General features: G+C 32.2%; 1 long non-coding RNA gene across 5 annotated transcripts; it reads right to left on the bottom strand.

Moving 5' to 3' along the window:
- Window positions 1–959: 959 nt before the first annotated feature.
- On the bottom strand, window positions 960–22,282 carry LOC141461403 (uncharacterized). 5 transcript variants are annotated; one of them, XR_012462839.1, is made up of 4 exons: window positions 21,930–22,200; window positions 18,690–18,821; window positions 4,623–4,739; window positions 960–1,793 (listed from the first exon to the last, which is right to left on the bottom strand). It is a non-coding gene; the product is annotated as an uncharacterized lncRNA (long non-coding RNA). The 5 variants fall into 5 exon arrangements; XR_012462838.1 differs by lacking the exon at window positions 960–1,793 and having other exon boundaries at window positions 2,989–4,739; window positions 21,930–22,055; window positions 22,137–22,282; XR_012462841.1 differs by lacking the exon at window positions 960–1,793 and having other exon boundaries at window positions 2,989–4,739; window positions 21,930–22,055; window positions 22,141–22,277.
- Between the last annotated feature and the right edge of the window lie 686 nt (window positions 22,283–22,968).

Below are 22,968 nucleotides of genomic sequence, written 5' to 3'. Positions count from 1 at the left end.
CACATTTTAGTTCACATATTCGCCACTAGGTAGCACTAAAACTGTGTATGTACAACTGTTAAGATTTCTCTTCAGTACGACTTGAGCATAGAAGGGGAGAAGGTCGCTCTGTCGCTCGTCACCTCAAACATATCTACTCTTGTGCCCCATCTCAATCATCAATATGAAAAAGGTAAGATAACATATGTCTGTCTAGTCTAAAAATCACTGTCGTAAACGTTACATTAAAATTCTTCATTTAGAATTTTAAAAAAATATTCGAATTATCAAATATAGGTACCATTACTTATGTCTGTCTTGTAAAAAGTAAGAATTTTTCTAAAATATAATAATCACTATCACAAATATAGATGACAGTTCTTCTATAAGAATTATAAAAAAAAACTATTCAAACATTAAATATAAAATAAGGTATTTCAGGAAGCCAACAAAACAAAAAAAATTAATTGCCCCGCCCTCCCACCCTGCAAAATCATTCACCTATATACTCTAGCTGTACTATTGCACACTCGAGAAGCAAGAAACATTTTATGCATTTTTCTCACCATAAAACAACTTATTTTATCTTACCTCCGGTATCAATAATTAACACATACCTAATGCCATCTAAATATAATGTTGCCTAATTAAAAAAAAGCTCGAGCTACATAATAAATAATAAAAACCACGGAGTTAATAACGAATGAATTGCAGTTCTAACAGTCACTCCTAGCTAACAGAAAAATCACTATTTTAACGATTAGATTTCTCTTTCTAGACATTTGAGGCCTTTTTTAACTGTTTTTTTTTTTATGTTTTCTTTTTACGTATTTTTTTCATTATTTTTAATTTCTTATTATTTAAGAGTTTAAAAGGAAAAATAAATACAATATTATTAATTAACTACTTTTTTTATTAGTTAAAAATAATTTATAAAAAAATTTACAGTAAGTTTTATAAAATCTTTACAGAGTTTGGGAAAACTTCAATCGACTGGTACAAGACTTATACAGGACCTTCTTAAACACACATTTAACCAATGAAAGGAGTCGTCAATATGATTAAATGTGAGTGAAAGGAAGTCCTATATAATAAACCAATGCTAGATTGTAATTGTGAGGTCTATCATTTTTAAAAATAGAAACTAAAAAGCAAATTGAACTTTTATCACCGTTTCACTGAGATGCAGTGGTTTCTGTATAAGTTAGTTAATAATAAGGCTATTCTAGTGTATACAGCAAGGGAAGATTTGTTGTGAAAAACAAGAATCAAACACCATTGGAATATGTAGAAATCGTCCTCTAATTTCACTCGAACACTCCTGTTTAGTAGTTAATAGTTAATATTAAGGCCGATGTAAGAATGTACATGTAGGTACGTTTAAGTATGAAGAAATAACTATTGGAAAAAGTGGAAATTTTCTCCTAATTTCACAGGAATGCTGATGTTTTAGCATTTTATAGTTAATATAAAGGCTAATGATACATTATACATAGTGGGACCACCTCTTTTGTTAATTAAGAAGTAAAAAGTATTGAAAAAAGTGGAAAGGGTCTCCTAATTTCACTGAAATGCAGCAATTTCGTATTTGATAGTTAATAATAAATGCTAAATTACAAATGAAGGGTCGATCTATTTTGAAAATTATAAAGTATAATCCATTAGAAAAAGTTGAATTTATTTCTTAATTTCACAAGAATATCGCTGTTTCCGTGTTTGAAAAGCCATTCCAAGATTGTGCAAATTAGCTTTAAGAATTATAAAGTAGTGTGGCTCGGGGAGAACAGCGAAGTTGAAATCTTGTTATTCTTCCTCTGAAATTTAATAAAAAGGAACCTTATTTAATGATATTAAGTAACCTATGTACGTATTACACATAGTTGTTTATGTATTTTGGGAGAATCGTTTCGAGTTTTGTTATAGTTATACTTCGTAGAATATAGCCAGTGTAAGAAAAAATAATAAGATGACAATGTTAGGGCTTGAAAAAGGTGTGAAATATATCGAAACTTTGGTATTTATACATGATGGTGATTTCGGCAATACAGATGGACTGGCTTCGTAGATAGGACTGATAAGAACTTGCTAGCTCAGTGTTTCGCTGGTAATGGACTATTTCGTAACAAGAATGAAGAGGGTAGTATTGCTTACAACCAGGAGTAGAATGAGAAGTACTTGCTGGAGCAAGTGTGTGAACAAGACCTTTCCTTTTGTATCCTCTTCATGAGGTATTTTGCTCATTTATGTCACTTGGCCCTTTAATTTTTCACCTTTACTTTAATATCCACCAAGCACTGTTACAATTCAATTACTTTTTCTTGCCTATTATAATTACAAGGTGTTACGATCAAGTACATAGAATGTTATTCAGTTTTCAACGGATATATTTGTTTTCTATAAATGTTTTTATGAATCTTCAAGTTTCGTGTGTGATGAAAATCAATAAGGGAAAATTCAAATATTTATATTTAGTTAAATGGCTCCTTTGGCCATCTAACTACAAATTTACTGAATCTGATTTTTCCTATTTTCTCTTTAGCAGCATTTACGATTTCCTGCAAACAACGTACTTTCATTATGTTATTATGATCAAGAGCATGTATTGAAACATTTCTCTCGAAAAATTGATAAAAACTAAAAACTCTCTGTAATCAATAAAAGACTGCTATTGCAGCTGGTATGGAGCAATCTGTACTTTGACAGAAATCGTTGGGTGCTTACTACCTTTCCAACGAATCCAGTCTCCCCAATCAAAAATCATTAGAAAAATAGTAAATGCTCTTCGGTTCGCATTGATCTTACCATTCATAATGACCTCAAAATCTTTTATCCTCTAGCGAAATCCTTTCTTTGCAAAATTATTGTTATGTGCACATCATTGTTTGTTTACATACAGTCACATTTATTTAATTATATGAATAATATTTCATCAGTAGTTATAGATATTAAATGTGTTTCGTTACTTTTATGAATTAAAAGAAATAATTTTGAACAAAACTGAGCTTGAAAAATCGTTTATTTTGGTTGACGAACCTCATAAAGTAATGATTTCAATTTATGGCAGCTTGACTTAATCAAGTTTAGTATAACAGTTTAATTGCAACGTAATTTATGTTAAAATAATTTAATGTTTTACAATGCCACAAATACGTTCTAAAAGATTGATCCGTTTAAAAGACATTAACTAAAATTTCAGCATTCATATTTTTTTGATTTCTTAAATTTTTGAAAGATACAAATTTATCTTGAATAAATAGTTGCGTTTTAAGTTGTAGTATAATTGAATTGAATGCTTTTAATTTAAGATTAAATCTATAAACTGTTTATTTCATTGAATAACGATATTCAGATTGGAAACAGCCAATACTGTGAGCCAATAACTGCAAAACCGTTCATCAACTGAAGTGGAAATGAAAAAGACGTTGAGAAAACATCAGTCAAATGAGTATGTACAAACAACTTTTTTTAATATGAAAGATATTGACGTAACTAGGTTTTCCACTTTAGGGCTTACACATGAACAATTTCAACACAAGATTAATATCTTACCACTAATGTAGAATAACAGACAACGAAGATTTTGTAAAAATAATAACCTAAAAGAGAAAATTATCGCGTAGGTTCGTGGAAATTCGCCAAGTACAAGGATAGGTAATAGGTTAAGTAGTTTTTACGGATTTTCTTAAAAACAGCTTCAAAGATTTTGTTTAAACTTTGTGTACTTTTTATTTAAGCCGTATTACATAAATTTTACTGAAAACCGTTCTCTCAAAACTTATTTTGAGACCTCTTTTGGAGTACAACTTCAGCCCTAGGTCAACATCGTAAAATAGCATTTTATATAAAATTTTAAGTTTTACCACTAATTTATTATTAAACTTTACCTATTATTTAATTAAAATTCCAAATTAGAAGAAAATCTATCGAGCAGATTTTCAAGAATTAGCCAAAGAAGGTCAGAAGTACAGGTGCTCATTTTTGCCTTAAAAAACTATTTCTAATGGAAAATAAATTTTTAACTACTTATTTCAACTTGATAATTTAATATTCTTTCATTTTTTAAAAGAAAAGAATTAGTATTATTAATTTTTAACTGGAAATACTTTTTGTATTCTTCCGCAAAACCATGTGCTTTTGAGTGACGTCATAAAGTAGTCCCAAATTAATTATTTATAAAAAGACTTTAAAACTATTAATAGTGTGAGAAAATCATTTCTTTTATCTAAATTAACTTGTTATTAATCCATTTTAAATAGAATTATGCTTAAATTTAATTTTATAAAAAATCCAAGTTCAAATATGGCGACTAACGGATTTTTGCAGTCAGTTGCCATTGGGCTCCCGACCAGTGAACATCTAAGCAGTTCACGTAAGTAAAATTTTATTATTTATTTAATTAAATTCAATCAAATTTTTATTAAAATGAATAAAGTGATACAAATATATTAAATTTACGGAGTTTTAGATATTTTTTTACTAAAAAATTAAAAGAATTGAATTAGCACGTGGTCCACCAATGAATCTTGCATGCCTGGACAAGCAACAATTCTTATTTCTTTAATTATTTTTCTATTTCACTTAATTAATTTTTACATTTTGAAATTAAATTTATGTTTATTCTAACTTTAAATTTATTTATTTACTTTTTTGTTGTAACTTGCCTCTTGAGATAGCTTCAGACCTTGGGACATTTCTTAACACCTTTTCTAAAACAATCAATAGTCCGAATTGTGAAGTATGTCATCCCGAACAGTCTTCACCTTGAACAGAATAAGCAGGGGTTAAGTAAATTTTGGAAAAAAATAAGTAAGTAATAATATTTATTATTTTATTCAATAAGAACACTGCAAATTAAAATTTTATAATAGAAATTCAAATAGTTTAAAATAAAATTAATTAATGAAATCAATTAAGGATTCAAATGGAACATGCTACAATCTACAATTGATTGGATTTTGAAATAATTTTAAAGCGCACAATAAGAAAGGCAACCTTCACTTTGGAGTTAAGCATTGAATAAAAAGAAAGATAAATATCTTTGATTTAAAATACACTAAGTGAATTTATATGATTCTTATGAGTAATGGGCTAGTCAATTACTTCATTAAAAAAATGTTAAGCTATGGAAAGATCCATTAATTTCTATTTAAAACAATTGGAGGGCATTTCGTTTCCCTAAAAACATTTCTTATCTTCTTAAATATAATATACTAGACTAAAGGAAATTAAAATATTATTCAAGGTTTATGAGAAATTTTATTATAATAATTCTTCCATTACACGTCCGTACAGCAAATCTTAAAACGTTCTCACTTATTAAAAACAATATCTAGATTTTAAGTTTGTACAATGCATTAATAAGGAAAGATAATCCTTAAACTTATAGTCTTAAATATATAGATAATCGATAGGTAATTTTTGGGGAGCGAAATCTGATCTCTACCTCCTCGAGGTGCTCCCTGGGCAACTACTCCCGGGAGTAGGCTAACAGAGACAGTACACGTTTCAAAGCTCAAATGTAGCTTCAATTAACCTTACTTTTACAAATTTTCTAGTATAATCTTTAGCTTATATGTTAATTATAATTCCACTTATTTTACATTTTCATATTTAATTAATATGGTGTAATTAATAGCATGATAATAATGCATGAAAAGATTAAATCATTTCACTAATTGCATGTTCACTACTCACCTAAATGAATACTTGGAATTATAATTATTTAAAACATTTTAGTGGCCACTAACAATGTTTTTACGCGGTTTATTAAGACTAAATGTGAATCAAATGTACCGATTAATTAATTATTGTGTTAGATTTATCTCGAATACACATCATCCACAACACATCGTGACAAAAAACACTGGCTCCGATTTTATACATTACACGTTTCATTGTTTCAAAATCTATTGTTTCTTGGTTGATTTATTCAATTTCAGGCTGGGGTTTAAGTTGTTAATCGTCTTCTTATTGATTCTTCAATTTCGTTTTTTTTGTTGGTTTTGCAGACATTGTTTTCTTCAAGTCTGTATCTTTTTGTAAGCCCACTTACCCCCCAGTCTGGTCAGAAGAAACTATATCTTAGGAATTTCAATGGATAGCTAAAGTATCTAGTTTGTAAGTTAGAATAAGCTTAGTTGTAAATTGGGCAAGTGTGCCCCTACCATATAAGAAGAAACCATATCAAAGGAATTTCAATGGATGGCTAATGGATCTAGTTTGTAAGTTAGGTTAAGCTTAGTTGTAAGTTGGCCAAGAGAGCCCCTGCCATATAAGAAGAAACCATATCAAAGGATTTTCAATGGATGACTAAATTATCTAGTTTATAAGTTAGGTTAAGCTTAGTTGTAAGTTGGGCAAGTGGGCCCCTGCCATATAAGAAGAAACCATATCTTAGGAATTTCAAAGGATGGCTAATGGATCTAGTTTGTAAGTTAGGTTAAGCTTAGTTGTAAGTTGAGCAAGAGAGCCCCTGCCATATAAGAAGAAACAATATCAAAGGAATTTCAATGGATGACTAAATTATCTAGTTTATAAGTTAGGTTAAGCTTAGTTGTAAGTTGGGCAAGTGTGCCCCTGCCATATAAGAAGAAACCATATCTTAGGAATTTCAATGGATGGCTAATGGATCTAGTTTGTACGTTAGGTTAAGCTTAGTTGCAAGTTGGGCAAGGGAGCCCCTGCCATATAAGAAGAAACAATATCAAAGGAATTTCAATGGATGGCTAATGGATCTAGTTTGTAAGTTAGGTTAAGCTTAGTTGTAAGTTGAGCAAGAGAGCCCCTGCCATATAAGAAGAAACAATATCAAAGGAATTTCAATGGATGACTAAATTATCTAGTTTATAAGTTAGGTTAAGCTTAGTTGTAAGTTGGGCAAGTGTGCCCCTGCCATATAAGAAGAAACCATATCTTAGGAATTTCAATGGATGGCTAATGGATCTAGTTTGTACGTTAGGTTAAGCTTAGTTGCAAGTTGGGCAAGGGAGCCCCTGCCATATAAGAAGAAACAATATCAAAGGAATTTCAATAGATGACTAAATTATCTAGTTTATAAGTTAGGTTAAGCTTAGTTGTAAGTTGGGCCCCTGCCTTATAAGAAGAAACCATATCTCAGGAATTTCAAAGGATAGCTAAAGTATCTAGTCTGTAAGTTAGGTTAAGCTTAGTTGTAAGTTTGGCAGTGTGCCCTCCCCATATAAGAAGAAAACATATCTTAGGAATTTCAATGGATGGCTGAAGTATCTAGTTTGTAAGTTAGATTAAGCTTAGTTGTAAGCTGGGCAAGTGTGACAATGCCATATAAGAAGAAACCATATCAAAGGAATTTCAATGGATGATGAAGTTATCTAGTTTATAAATTTGGTTAAGCTTAGTTGTAAGTTGGGCAAGTGGGCCTCTGCCATATAAGAAGAAACCACATCTTAGGAATTTTAATGGATGACTAAATTATCTAGTTTATAAGTTAGGTTAAGCTTAGTTGTAAGTTGGGCAGTATGCACCTGCCATAGAAGAAACCATATTATAGGAATTTCAAAGGATGGCTAAATATCTAGTTTATAAGTTAGGTTAAGCTTAGTGGTAAGTTGGGCCCCTGCTTTATAAGAAGAAACCATGTCTCACGAATCTCAAAGGATAGCTAAAGTATCTAGTCTGTTAGTTAGGTTAAGCGTAGTTGTAAGTTAGGCCAGTGTGCCCTTCCCATATAAGAAGAAAACATATCTTATCAATTTCAATGGATGGCTAAAGTATCTAGTTTGTAAGTTAGGTTAAGCTTAGTTGTAAGTTGGGCAAGTGAGCCCCTGCCATATCAGAAGAAACAATATCTTAAGAATTTCAATGGATGACTAAATTATCTAGTTTATAAGTTAGGTTAAGCTTAGTTGTAAGTTGGGCAAGTGTGCCCTTGTCATATAAGAAGAAAACATATCTTAGGAATTTCAATGGATAGCTAATGTATCTAGTTTGTAAATTAGGTTAAGCTTAGTTGTAAGTTGGGCAAGTGTGCCCTTGCCATATAAGAAGAAAACATATACTAGGAATTTCAATGGATAGCTAAAGTATCTACTTTGTAAGTTAGGTTAAGCTTAGTTGTAAGTTGGGCAAGTGAGCCCCTGCCATATCAGAAGAAACCATATCTTAGGAATTGTAAAGGATGGCTAAAGTATCTAGTTTGTAAGTTAGAATAAGCTTAGTTGTAAGTTGGGCAAGTGAGCCCCTGCCATATCAGAAGAAACTATATCTTAGGAATTTCAAAGGATGGCTAAAGTATCTAGTTTGTAAGTTAGGTTAAGCTTAGTTGTAAGTTGGGCAAGAGAGCCGCTGCCATATAAGAAGAAACTATATCTCAGGAATTTCAATGGATGACTTAAGTATATAGTTTGTAAGTTAGGTTAAGCTTAGTTGTAAGTTGGGCAGTATGCACCTGCCACATTAGAAGAAACCATATTATAGGAATTTCAAAGGATGGCTAAATATCTAGTTTATAAGTTAGGTTAAGCTTAGTAGTAAGTTGAGCAAGTGGGCCCCTGCCATATAAGAAGAAAGCATATCAAAGGAATTTCAAAGGATAGCTAAATATCTAGTTTATAAGTTAGGTTAGGCTTAGTGATAAGTTGAGCAAGTGGGCCCCTGCCATATAAGAAGAAACCATATCAAATGAATTTCAATGGATGACTAAGTTCTGTAGTTTATAAGTTAGTATAAGCTTAGTTGTAAGTTGGGCAAGTGAGCCCCTGCCATATCAGAAGAAACTATATCTTAGGAATTTCAAAGGATGGCTAAAGTATCTAGTTTGTAAGTTAGATTAAGCTTAGTTGTAAGCTGGGCAAGTGTGCCCCTGCCATATTAGAAGAAACCATATCTTAGGAATTTCAATAGATGGCTAAAGGATCTAGTTTGTAAGTTAGGTTAAGCTTAGTTGTAAGTTGGGCAAGTGGGCCTCTACCATATAAGAAGAAACCATATCTTAGGAATTTCAAAGGATGGCTAAAGCAACTAGTTTGTAAGTTAGGTAAAGCTTAGTTGTAAGCTGGGCAAGTGTGCCCCTGCCATATAAGAAGAAACCATATCTTAGGAATTTCAATAAATGGCTAATGGATCTAGTTTGTAAGTTAGGTTAAGCTTAGTTGCAAGTTGGACAAGGGAGCCCCTGCCATATAAGAAGAAACAATATCAAAGGAATTTCAATAGATGACTAAATTATCTAGTTTATAAGTTAGGTTAAGCTTAGTTGTAAGTTGGGCCCCTGCCTTATAAGAAGAAACCATATCTCAGGAATTTCAAAGGATAGCTAAAGTATCTAGTCTGTAAGTTAGGTTAAGCTTAGTTGTAAGTTTGGCAGTGTGCCCTCCCCATATAAGAAGAAACCATATCTTAGGAATTTCAATGGATGGCTAAAGTATCTAGTTTGTAAGTTAGGTTAAGCTTAATTTTAAGTTGGGCAAGTGTGACAATGCCATATAAGAAGAAACCATATCAAAGGAATTTCAATGGATGATGAAGTTATCTAGTTTATAAGTTTGGTTAAGCTTAGTGGTAAGTTGAGCAAGTGGGCCCCTGCCATATAAGAAGAAAGCATATCAAAGGAATTTCAAAGGATAGCTAAATATCTAGTTTATAAGTTAGGTTAGGCTTAGTGATAAGTTGAGCAAGTGGGCCCCTGCCATATAAGAAGAAACCATATCAAATGAATTTCAATGGATGACTAAATTATGTAGTTTATAAGTTAGAATAAGCTTAGTTGTAAGTTGGGCAAGTGAGCCCCTGCCATATCAGAAGAAACTATATCTTAGGAATTTCAAAGGATGGCTAAAGTATCTAGTTTGTAAGTTAGATTAAGCTTAGTTGTAAGCTGGGCAAGTGTGCCCCTGCCATATAAGAAGAAACCATATCTTAGGAATTTCAATGGATGGCTAATGGATCTAGTTTGTAAGTTAGGTTAAGCTTAGTTGCAAGTTGGGCAAGGGAGCCCCTGCCATATAAGAAGAAACAATATCAAAGGAATTTCAATAGATGACTAAATTATCTAGTTTATAAGTTAGGTTAAGCTTAGTTGTAAGTTGGGCCCCTGCCTTATAAGAAGAAACTATATCTCAGGAATTTCAAAGGATAGCTAAAGTATCTAGTCTGTAAGTTAGGTTAAACTTAGTTGTAAGTTTGGCAGTGTGCCCTCCCCATATAAGAAGAAAACATATCTTAGAAATTTCAATGGATGGCTAAAGTATCTAGTTTGTAAGTTAGGTTAAGCTTAATTTTAAGTTGGGCAAGTGTGACCATGCTATATAAGAAGAAACCGTATCAAAGGAATTTCAATGGATGATGAAGTTATCTAGTTTATAAGTTTGGTTAAGATTAGTGGTAAGTTAAGCAAGTGGGCCCCTGCCATATAAGAAGAAAGCATATCAAAGGAATTTCAAAGGATAGCTAAATATCTAGTTTATAAGTTAGGTTAGGCTTAGTGATAAGTTGAGCAAGTGGGCCCCTGCCATATAAGAAGAAACCATATCAAATGAATTTCAATGGATGACTAAATTATGTAGTTTATAAGTTAGAATAAGCTTAGTTGTAAGGTTGGCAAGTCAGCCCCTGCCATATCAGAAGAAACTATATCTTAGGAATTTCAAAGGATGGCTAAAGTATCTAGTTTGTAAGTTAGATTAAGCTTAGTTGTAAGCTGGGCAAGTGTGCCCCTGCCATATTAGAAGAAACCATATCTTAGGAATTTCAATAGATGGCTAAAGGATCTAGTTTGTAAGTTAGGTTAAGCTTAGTTGTAAGTTGGGCAAGTGGGCCTCTGCCATATAAGAAGAAACCATATCATAGGAATTTCAAAGGATGGCTAAAGCAACTAGTTTGTAAGTTAGGTAAAGCTTAGTTGTAAGCGGGGCAAGTGTGCCCCTGCCATATAAGAAGAAACCATATCTTAGGAATTTCAATGGATGGCTAATGGATCTAGTTTGTAAGTTAGGTTAAGCTTAGTTGCAAGTTGGGCAAGGGAGCCCCTGCCATATAAGAAGAAACAATATCAAAGGAATTTCAATAGATGACTAAATTATCTAGTTTATAAGTTAGGTTAAGCTTAGTTGTAAGTTGGGCCCCTGCCTTATAAGAAGAAACCATATCTCAGGAATTTCAAAGGATAGCTAAAGTATCTAGTCTGTAAGTTAGGTTAAGCTTAGTTGTAAGTTTGGCAGTGTGCCCTCCCCATATAAGAAGAAAACATATCTTAGGAATTTCAATGGATGGCTAAAGTATCTAGTTTGTAAGTTAGATTAAGCTTAGTTGTAAGCTGGGCAAGTGTGACAATGCCATATAAGAAGAAACCATATCAAAGGAATTTCAATGGATGATGAAGTTATCTAGTTTATAAATTTGGTTAAGCTTAGTTGTAAGTTGGGCAAGTGGGCCTCTGCCATATAAGAAGAAACCATATCTTAGGAATTTCAAAGGACGGCTAAAGCAACTAGATTGTAAGTTAGGTAATGCTTAGTTGTAAGTTAGGTTAAGCTTAGTTGTAAGTTAGGCAAGAGAGCCCCTGCCATATAAGAAGAAACAATATCAAAGGAATTTTAATGGATGACTAAATTATCTAGTTTATAAGTTAGGTTAAGCTTAGTTGTAAGTTGGGCAGTATGCACCTGCCATATTAGAAGAAACCATATTATAGGAATTTCAAAGGATGGCTAAATATCTAGTTTATAAGTTAGGTTAAGCTTAGTGGTAAGTTGGGCCCCTGCTTTATAAGAAGAAACCATGTCTCACGAATCTCAAAGGATAGCTAAAGTATCTAGTCTGTTAGTTAGGTTAAGCGTAGTTGTAAGTTAGGCCAGTGTGCCCTTCCCATATAAGAAGAAACATATCTTATCAATTTCAATGGATGGCTAAAGTATCTAGTTTGTAAGTTAGGTTAAGCTTAGTTGTAAGTTGGGCAAGTGAGCCCCTGCCATATCAGAAGAAACTATATCTGAGGAATTTCAAAGGATGGCTAACGTATCTAGTTTGTAAGTTAGTTAATGCTTAGTTGTAAGTTAGGTTAAGCTTAGTTGTAAGTTAGGCAAGAGAGCCCCTGCCATATAAGAAGAAACAATATCAAAGGAATTTCAATGGATGACTAAATTATCTAGTTTGTAAGTTAGGGTAAGCTTAATTGTAAGTTGGGCAAGTGTGCCTCCGCCATATGAGAAGAAACCATATCAAAGGAATTTCAATGGATGACGAAATTATCTAGTTTATAAGTTAGGTTAAGCTTAGTTGTAAGTTGGGCAAGTGGGCCTCTGCCATATAAGAAGAAACCATATTTTAGGAATTTCAATCGATGGCTTAAGTATCTAGTTTGTAAGTTAGGTTAAGCTTAGTTGTAAGTTGGGCAGTATGCACCTGCCATATTAGAAGAAACCATATTATAGGAATTTCAAAGGATGGCTAAATATCTAGTTTATAAGTTAGGTTAAGCTTAGTGGTAAGTTGAGCAAGTGGGCCCTTGCCATATAAGAAGAAACCATATCAAAGGAATTTCAAAGGATAGCTAAATATCTAGTTTGTAAGTTAGGTTAAGCTTAGTAGTATGTTGGGCAACTGTGCCCCTGCCATATCAGAAGAAACCAAATCAAAGGAATTTCAAAGGATGACTAAAGGATTTATTTTGTAAGTTAGGTTAATCTTAGTTGTAAGTTGGGCAAGTGAGCCCCTGCCATATCAGAAGAAACTGTATGTTAGGAATTTCAAAGGATGGCTAACGTATCTGGTTGTAAGTTAGGTTAAGCTTAGTTGTAAGCTGGGCAAGTGTGCCCCTGCCATATTAGAAGAAACCATATCTTAGGAATTTCAATGGATGGCTAAAGGATCTAGTTTGTAAGTTAGGTTAAGCTTAGTTGTAAGTTGGGCAAGAGGGCCCCTGCCATATAAGAAGAAACTATATCTTAGGAATTTCAAAGGATGGCTAAAGTATCTAGTTTGTAAGTTAGGTTAAGCTTAGTTGTAGGCTGGGCAAGTGTGCCCCTGCCATATAAGAAGAAACCAGATCTTAGGAATTTCAATGGATGGCTAAAGGATCTAGTTTGTAAGTTAGGTTAAGCTTAGTTGTAAGTTGGGCATGAGAGCCCCTGCCATATAAGAAGAAACCATATCAAAGGAATTTCAATGGATGACTAAATTATCTCGTTTATAAGTTAGGTAAAGCTTAGTTGTAAGTTGGGCAAGTGGGCACCTGCCATATAAGAAGAAACCATATCTTAGGAATTTCAAAGGATAGATAAAGTATCTAGTTTATAAGTTAGGTTAAGCTTAGTTGTAAGTTTGGCAGTATGCCCCTGCCATATCAGAAGAAACCATATCTTAGGAATTTCAATGGATGCCTGATGTAATTAGTTTAGAAGGTAGCTTAGTTTTAACTTAGTGAAGTGCCGTCGTTCAGCTCAGAAGGAAACTATATCTTTGGAATCTCAGTAGTGGATCTCAAAGTAGTTGATAAGTAGTATTTTAAGAAAATTGTTTGGAACAAATAGTTTATGTAGTAACAAACTGACTTTAATAGTAATTTCAGTGCACGTCATCTAATAAATACACAAATTTAACTAATTTAAGTGAACACTTCTATTTTGTTTTGCTGACTGTTGAAGTGCTCTTGATATAGGTTTAAATTTCTCTTGTATTTTTTTTTTTCTTCTCTTGGTGGTGCATTCATGTGGCTTTTTTTCTTTTGGAACAGATAGAGTATATTTCCTGGCAATATACTTTTATTAATTAATCTACGTTGTAATCTTAAAAAGAAGGTTGTATTTGGGTAAAAGTGATATTGATTGGAAGAAGAAAACGGTTGAACAGGTAAAAACCTGGTTACTGAGAAACTTGTCGGGATGGTTTCATTTCAAATTCGTCTAAGAGTAGGAGATCTTTTCTAGTTATTATTGATAGCATTCTCAAAGCAGTCTTATTGTTTCTATATTAGTTGCTTTGTAGTCAGTCAAAAATCTTTAGGAGTTCTATTATTAATAATTGAAACACTTACTTTTACAAATTTTCTAGTATAATCTTTCGCTTTGATGTTATTATAATTCCACTTATTTTACATTTTCATATTTAATTAATATGGTGTAACTAATAGCATGATAATAATGCATGAAAAGATTAAATTATTTCACTAATTGCATGTTCACTACTCACCTAAATGAATACTTGGAATTATAATTATTTAAAACATTTTAGTGGCCACTAACAATGTTTTTACTCGGTTTTTTAAGACTAAATGTGAATCAAATGTACCGACTAATTAATTATTGTGTTAGATTTATTTCGAATACACATCCTGCACAACACTTCGTGACAAAAAACACTGGCTCCGATTTTATACATTACACGTTTCATTGTTTTAAAATCTTTTGTTTCTTGTTTGATTTGTTTAATTTCAGGCTGTGGTTTCAGTTGTTAATCGTCTTCTTGTTCTTTCTTGAATTTCGTTTCTTTTTTGGTTTTGCAGACATTGTTTTCTTTAAATCTGTACCTTTTTGTGAGCCCAATTACCCACCAGTCCAAAAACCCTATTTTTCCGAACGCCTTTCTAATAATCCCCCTATTTCCCTAATTGCCCCATCCTTTACATAACCTAGAAATCTAGGTTTAACTCATTCTAGTCATTGGTCTATGCAGACAGATCTCCCTGTATATCCCTCAATCACTTTAACGATATTCTTACCCTATTCCCTTTTCCTCCAATTTTATCTCAATTCATTTTTCAAACTCCATTTTATGGAGTTCTACGTATCCCTATGCCTGCTTAAAATACCAACTAGAATGCGGATGTGGGTAGAAAGGCGTTCTTAGGGGAGCGAAAACTGATCTCTACCTCCTCGAGGTGCTCCCTGGGCAACTACTCCCGGGAGTAGGCTAACAGAGACAGTACATTTTTTAACGCTCAAATGTAGCTTCAATTTAAATTTTTTCCAAATTTAATTAAACTTTATAAATAGAAATATATTCATTAACGATAAGCGAAATGATAAATTAGAACTGTTTTAAAAGGGTTGTAGAATATGAAAGTGTTATCTCGTGCAGTTTCGCTAAGATTCGAGATATATATGAAAAATGGCTAAAAAAAAATATACCTCAACTGTTACAGCTCGAACTTAAAATAAAACTAATAATATTTCGTCAAGTTATTTCTACAGGAAGCGTGTTTAATTTTTTTCAACTTTTTTCTGTATTGATATCTTCTTTTCACTTAAATTTACCTTTTTCCTTTTATGATCCAAACTTAAACTAGCGAAAAATTCATTACCAGCTAAATATACAATTTCTGTACTAATATAAGAATCAGCGTTCTTTTAAAATCAATAATGGTTTATTTACAAAAACAAGTAAAAGTGATAAACAGAAAAATATATACATAGCGATACTTCATGACAGAATAAACATTCTGGCCTGACACAATTAAAGAAGGCCTTTTGTTAGTTTAAGTGTAGATTATTTAGTGACGTTACACTGAAACAACATTATTGTTTACTAACAAATTAAACTATTCATGTTCCAAATAATTAGTTTTGAGTATAGTTAAGATAATTATTAAGATCAAGGATAATGAAGAACGTCAATGATAATGAAGATGTAGAATCAAGCTTTGATGTGGAAACCAAACAATTTAAATGCTGCTTAGTTATAAGTTAGTTTTAAGTAACGCTAATCCCAAGCTGTGATGAGGAAAACCAACTTCGTTTAGTTAAGTTAGTTTTAAGAGACTTTAAGTTTGTACATTGTATTTAAAAAAAAGATATCTTTTACTATTTTTCTCCCTAATCCGCTTGATATTAAGCACCAGTATGACATTAAATTTTATGACCAAGGGCAAAGCAGCTGTGATATGGAAGCCAAAAATGATTAATACGAATTAAATAACTCCAAATCCCTACACTCAGTGATGTGGAAGTCTAACATAGTTTTAAATTAATTAATTTAGTAAATTTGTAGCTATAACTGTGATGCAGTGATGTGAATTTTGTGAAAAAATTTTGTTAACATAAGTTAGTTTTAGAAAAACGCTTACATTATTCTGGGGACATATTATTGTTTAGTTGTTAATTAGTTATAAGATATTAGTTAAAGAAACGCTAATTCCAAGCTGCGATAAGGAAGCCAAATACCATTTAAATGCTTATTATTAATAAGTTAGTTATAAGAAACGCTAGACCTAAACTGGGATGTGGAAAAAACTCATAATTTGATCGATAGTTAGTTATAAGCTAGTTTTAAGAAAACGCTAGCACTAATGCTGCGATGAGGAAACCAAACATCGTTCAGTAATTAAGTTCCCTAGTTTCAAATAATAGTTATAATTCTGATGCAGTGATGTGGAAACCAATATTTTTTCAAACGTAATTTAGTTGGTTAGTTAGTTAGCTTTATAAGATAGTTATAATCTTCATGAGATGACGTGAACACCAAAAAATATTTCAAATGTTAAATTAGTTAGTTTACTAACTCTTAAGTAAGTATAAACCAGAAGCTGTGATGTGAAAACTGTGTAATATAATACTAAGTTATATGATTCGCATATGTACCAACTTTGATGTCACACAGGAGATGGATAAATAGAAAAAGGAATCTAACTCTACAATATTTTTACATATGGGACATATGTTTTTAATATGCTCATCCAGATAAAAAAAAGAAAACTTAGTTTTAAGAATTAGTTTTAATGAGGCTGGGATGATGTTATGGATGAAGGAATGGAATGGTAGTCCTACAAATATTTTGGATGAAATGGTAGATGGCTTAACGGACAATGGAGAAAAGAATATTTGGTGTTTGTTGAAATTGGTCCTTTCGTTGTTGCAAAATCTTAGTTATTTTTTTTTTGTTGATTGGATCTATTGTAGTTTGTATAATATCGCATTTGCTCTGAGTGCTAGTAGTTGAATTGATACTCCAAAAAATGATTCACATTGATTTTATAAAAACAATTCTTTCCTACGGTTCCATACCCAGTCGATTATTAATCTCGATTGAATTATAATCACTGCTTCTCATCATTGAATATTTTGGGAAGCAGATTTTTAAACTCTGTTCTTATTTGTATTGACCCTCTATATTTATCATTAGCATTTATGTATTTTATTATTTGTCTCATGGCACCGACTGTTAATTTTTAGGGATTTTTTTCCTCCTGAAACTCATCAGTATTGACACACGTTGAAATTTCGTAAAGTTACAAGTTGATACTTGATTAAACTTTTCTTGGTGACTCTTTCCCTTATGTATTAGGTAGAAAGAATTGAAACTGACTATATCATAAGTGACAATAAAAACTGACAGATGGCACTAGTTTTAATTACACTTTTTGGTTGTAGTTTAGTTTAAGTAGAGCATTAGTTTAGAGTACAGATAGAATTTAGTATTAGTTATAAAAGTAGGTATAGTTTTAAGCACATTTAAAAGCCATCATATCAGTTTACATTCATTGAAAAAGTTCAGGTGTTGTGAGATGCAGTTTTAATAGATAACTAACCTAATTCTGATTCTTACTTCTCCTATATTATGTTACCAACCTGTATAAAATTAGCTCCTACCCCAACTTCGAATAAAAGATAAGTGAATTTGAAGCTAATTTCCAGACATGCAATTTTACTCTTTTATTCCTCTAAAACTATCTGCACCTTACGCTCCTTTCCACGTTAATAAAAAAATAATTGCTAGCATAAATGTGACACTTAATTCTTCTAGAGTTCACTACTAATACGACATATTTTAAAAGTATGGTACCATACTACTAATATAAAAAAAAAACGGTTCGCGTTCTGATTATATTTGTATTAGTGGGTCTTCTATGGGACGATAAAATCGGATTTCCGGGTATTTAGATAATCCGTGAACGTCAAAACATTCGGTATGAAATATCCATCGTCCGAGTTACTATTTTATTTTAAAGAGCTTAAAAAATTATTCGGCGCGGAGCGTGTTCGGGAAATAATTCGGTGAGGCAAACGGAATTAAATCGGTTACCGGTGTATTTCGATAGTATGTGATCTCTAGAACAATTGTATACGACAAATATCTCCAAACAATTAATTTACTGTTATTAATGCGCCAAGCAGAACTGGGCGCAGAGCATATGTATGAGTTCTAATTTAGTGAAATTGCTTGTCTTACTTCGAATTGACTGCTTCAGTCTCAAACAGTCTATTTGTACGGTTTTATGTGTATATTATAATTTTGGTTAAACAATTATGTAGAATTTAAATTCTATAAAATTTCAAAAAATGTGCTTTTATTTAATACGTTCAACGTTTTGAATTTAATGTTTTGAGATAGTTTTTCTTTCTGTTGAGAGTTTAATGTTCATGGACTTGTTTTCGCTGCAGTAGATTAACAATCCATAGGGGTTAAACTCTAAATAGATGAAATCCTTTTTTTAGATTCGAAACGTGTGAGGTTAAATAAAAGTATTTTTGTTTTTTGGGTTAATGTAAATTTTAAACGTATTAGTAATCAAATATTTAGAAGCTCATGTACTTCTTTCATTTTTGTGTTTACTTTGACCTTGATCTGCGAAATCTGAGTAGATTGTTAGGCGAACAGAGAGCTTCGTTTTGTTTGGTTTGTGTTCTTTGTGAATTCTCGATAGCTGTTCTTCAGACAAAAGTGGTCCATTGTAAATTAATTGTATCTTTAAAGGCAGTTACTTTCGTTATGTAGATAGTAAATGGAAGTAAACCTGATACCTCTTTTTTATGATTCTTTGATGTTCTTGGTTCATAGATTCTTTGTAGGCTGTTATTTCTGCTATGCAGCTAGAAGATGGAACTAATCCAAACCACCGCATTACGTAAATCCACGTCTTATGAAACTCCAGCCTAGAAAAAATTAGAATAGAATAACATTAGTTTTTAAGTTTACTTAGTTATAAGATGAGGAATTTTTACCTATCATGACAGAAGAAAGCTATATGATTGGAATCCCAATGGGTGCCAGCTGAAATCAGCTCTCAGTTAACTTGGCGGCTACAAGACAGGAGAAATGAACCATTTATGTCAGATGAATTTAATATCTTTTGAATCTCAAACGTTGCCTAACCAAATTCACATTTTACGAATAATATTGGGTGTGACAGGTGTTTAGTTTATAAAGTAATGGTTTAGATTAAGCTTTTAAAGTTCGCGTTTATATTTTAAGACTTCACCTATTGGTGTTCACATCACTTGTAAGTAATTAAGTAATTTAGGAGTAAACCATATGCACCCTCAAATTCAGACGAAACCGAAATCTTAGACATAAGCAGTTAGTAAGTTAAGTTAGCTGTAAGTCGGGCAAAATACTCCTTCAGGACAGGCAAAACCCATATCATTGGAATATCGAAGTGTACTGAACTTGATTAGTTAGTAAGTTAAGTTAGCTATAAGTTGGACGAAATACTCCTTCAGCACAGGCGAAACCCTTGTCTTAGGTATATCAACGTGTGTTAAACGTGATTAGTTAGTAAGTTAAGTTAGCTATAAGTTGGACGAAGTACACCCTCAATATTAGACGAAACCCATATCTTTGGAATATCCACGTATTCCTAATGTGATTAGTTAGTAAGTTAAGCTAGCTATAAGTTGGACGAAATACACCCTCAATGTTTGACGAAACCCATATCTTTGGAATATTAATAAAAGCCATACGTGATTAGTTTTTATGGGAACAGAATGATTTAAGTTTATTGCCTAGTATGCGATAATAGTCCAATTAGGTCAGTTTTTTATTCTCATCATCTGCAGTTAGTTTAGTTAGATAGTAAATAGTTTTTAGTTAGCGTAGTTGTAAGTTAGGCAGTATGCAACTTCCACATTAGAAGAAACCTTATCTAACGAACCTCAACAGGTGCCTTAGTAATTAGTTTATATGATGGCTTAGTTCTAAGTTGGGCAAGTGGGCCCCAGCTATATAAAAAGAAACCATATCAAAGGAATTTCAATGGATGACTAAATTATCTAGTTTATAAGTTAGGTGAAGCTTAGTTGTAAGTTGGGTAAGTGAGCCCCTGCCACATAAGAAGAAACCATATCTTGGGAATTTCAAAGGATGACTATAGTACCTAGTTTATAAGTTAGGTTTAGCTTAATTGTAAGTTGGGCAAGTGGGCCCCTGCCATATTAGAAGAAACCATATCAAAGGAATTTCAATGGATGACTAAATTATCTAGTTTATAAGTTAGCTTAGTTGTAAGTTGGGCAAGTGAGCCCCTGCCATATTAGAAGAAACCATATCAAAGGAATTTCAATGGATGACTAAATTATCTAGTTTATAAGTTAGGTTAGGCTTAGTTGTAAATTGGGCAAGTGTGCCCCTGCCATATAAGAAGAAACCATATCAAAGGAATTTCAATCGATGGCTTAAGTATCTAGTTTATAAGTTAGGTTAAGCTTAGTTGTTAATTGGGCAAGTAAGCCCCTACTAAATAAGAAGAAACCATATCAAAGGAATTTCAATCGATGGCTTAAGTATCTAGTTTGTAAGTTAGGTTAATCTTAGTTGTAAGTTGGGCAGTATGCACCTGCCATATCAGAAGAAACCATATCAAATGAATTTCAATGTATGAATAAATTACCTAGTTTATAAGTTAGGTTAAGCTTAGTATTTAGGTAAAAGAGTGACATTGATTGGAAGAAGAAAACGGTTGAACAGATTGATAGCTACCCCAGCAAAAGATAGTTCCCAGGAGTCTGATAGTTATTACGTTAATAGCTTTGCAGTCAGTCGGAAATTTTTAATATTTTTATTTTTAATAATTGATTCACTTACTTTTACACATTTCTATTATAAACTTACATTTTAATAATAATTATAATTCCACTTATTTTACATTTTCATATTTAATTAATATGGTGTAACTAATAGCATGATAATAATGCATGAAATAATTAAATCATTTCACTAATTGCATGTTCACTAATCACCTAAATGAATACTTGGAATTATAATTATTTAAAACATTTTCAGTGGCCACTAACAATGTTTTTACTCGTTTTTTTTTTTAGACTAAATGTGAATCAAATGTACCGACTAATTAATTATTGTGTTAGATTTATCTCGGATACACATTCTGCACAACATTTCGTGACAAAAAACACTGGCTCCGATTTTATACATGACACGTTTCATTGTTTTAAAATCTTTTCTTTCTTGGTTGATTTGATTTAGTTTCAGGCTGGGGTTTTAGTTCTCAATAATTGTTTCTTGAATTTCTTTTTCTTTGTTGGTTTTGCAGACTTGGTTTTCTTCAAGTCTGTATCTTTTTATAATGCCAAATACCCACCAGTCCAAAAACCCTTTTCTTTCCGAACGCCTTTCTGATTATCCCCCCTATTTCCCTAATCGTCCTATCCTATACGTAACCTAGAAATCTAGGTTTACGTCATTCTAGTCATTGGTCTATGCTGACAGACCTGTATATCCCTCACTCACTAAACGATTTATCTACCCTATTCCTTTAATCCTCCAATTTTCTCCTGATCCATTTTTACAAACTCCATTGACTGGAGTTCTACTAAATCCTACCCAGCTTCAAAGACCAACTAGAATGCGGATGTGGGTAGAAAGGCGTTCTTTGGGGAGCGAAATCTGATCTCTACCTCCTCGAGGTGCTCCCCGGGCAACTACTCCCCCCGGGAGTAGGCTAACAGAGACAGTACACTTTCCAAAGCTCAGAAATAGCTTTCATTAAAATGTTTTCCAAATTTAATTTAACTTTATAAATACAAGGATTTTCATTAACGATAAAACCTCCCGTAAGGAGGAAGTGACTAGCCACTTCTTTGGGGACCTTAACGTCCCTGCGGGTATCCTAGCTTAACAACATGAACAATATGCAGTAACAGAACATATGCTCATTTTAATGCAATTTTTTTTTTTTTTTGATTCAGTTAAACTAGACTTACAATTCTTAATGTTGTCTAAAAAATCAAGGAAAATCTATTACTTACTTTCCTAAAGTCGTAAAAAGAAAATGTAGATTGCTAGGTGATTAAACTGGGAACAGAGCACTCATACGTATTTCACGTTTTCCAAATGAAACAGCCTGCAGTCTTGTACACCTCTTGACAGCATTTCTGTTAAAATTCAATATATTTATTGCAAAAAACCAAAACACTATTTAAAGAACCAAAGTATTCCACTTTGTTCTTTATTACCTACAATCATAATACAACAAATGAAATGTACAGTACAAATGGAGGGAAACTTCTATCTAGAATCATGTGTCCCCACTTTTCAGAAAGACAGTGTAGCAATTATATATTTAATATTTAACAATATGAAATATGTTATAATCAATTGAAAGTATTTTTAAATTTTAAATATAAAATCATTTTTATAAAACCTTCAGAGAAGTAGTTATAATAATGTTTAAAATAATTTCTTATTTCTTTATACTGTTCCTGTGAACGAATCAAGATAACTTATTTACTTTGTTTCACTTGAATTTGATTCAGTGACTTTTATCTAAATCATTAAATATAAACAGAAAAAATTCAAGCGAACTGTCACACGATTTTCTCTTACTATAATAATTGTCAAGGTTCTTCCATTACACGTCGATACCGCAAATCTTAAAAAGTTCTCAATTATTGAAAACAATATGTAGATTTTAAGTTTGTACAATGCATTAATAAGGAAAGATAATCCTTAACCTTATTGTTATTGCGATAATCGGTAGGTAATTTTTGGGGAGCGAAATCTGATCTCTACCTCCTCGAGGTGCTCCCTGGGCAACTACTCCCGGGAGTAGGCTAACAGAGGCAGTACACGTTTCAAAGCTCAAATGTAGCTTCAATTAACAATTTTTCCAACTTTAATTAAACTTTATAAATACAAAGATATTCATTAATGACTACAAACTATAAATTATGTTATCTGGTGCAGTATCGCGAACGGTGGAGATATAGTATATCTAAAATTGCTAACAAAAAATAAACTTCAGCATGAAATAAAACTAATAAGATCTCGTCAAGTTAATTCTTCCAC

Source organism: Rhodnius prolixus, unplaced genomic scaffold (assembly GCF_049639745.1).
Source record: "Rhodnius prolixus isolate KJV_2025 unplaced genomic scaffold, Rpr scaffold_6, whole genome shotgun sequence".
Classification (NCBI taxonomy): domain Eukaryota; kingdom Metazoa; phylum Arthropoda; class Insecta; order Hemiptera; family Reduviidae; genus Rhodnius; species Rhodnius prolixus.
Note: the sequence above shows the minus strand (reverse complement) of the source record. Positions and strands in the feature narration are given on the sequence as shown.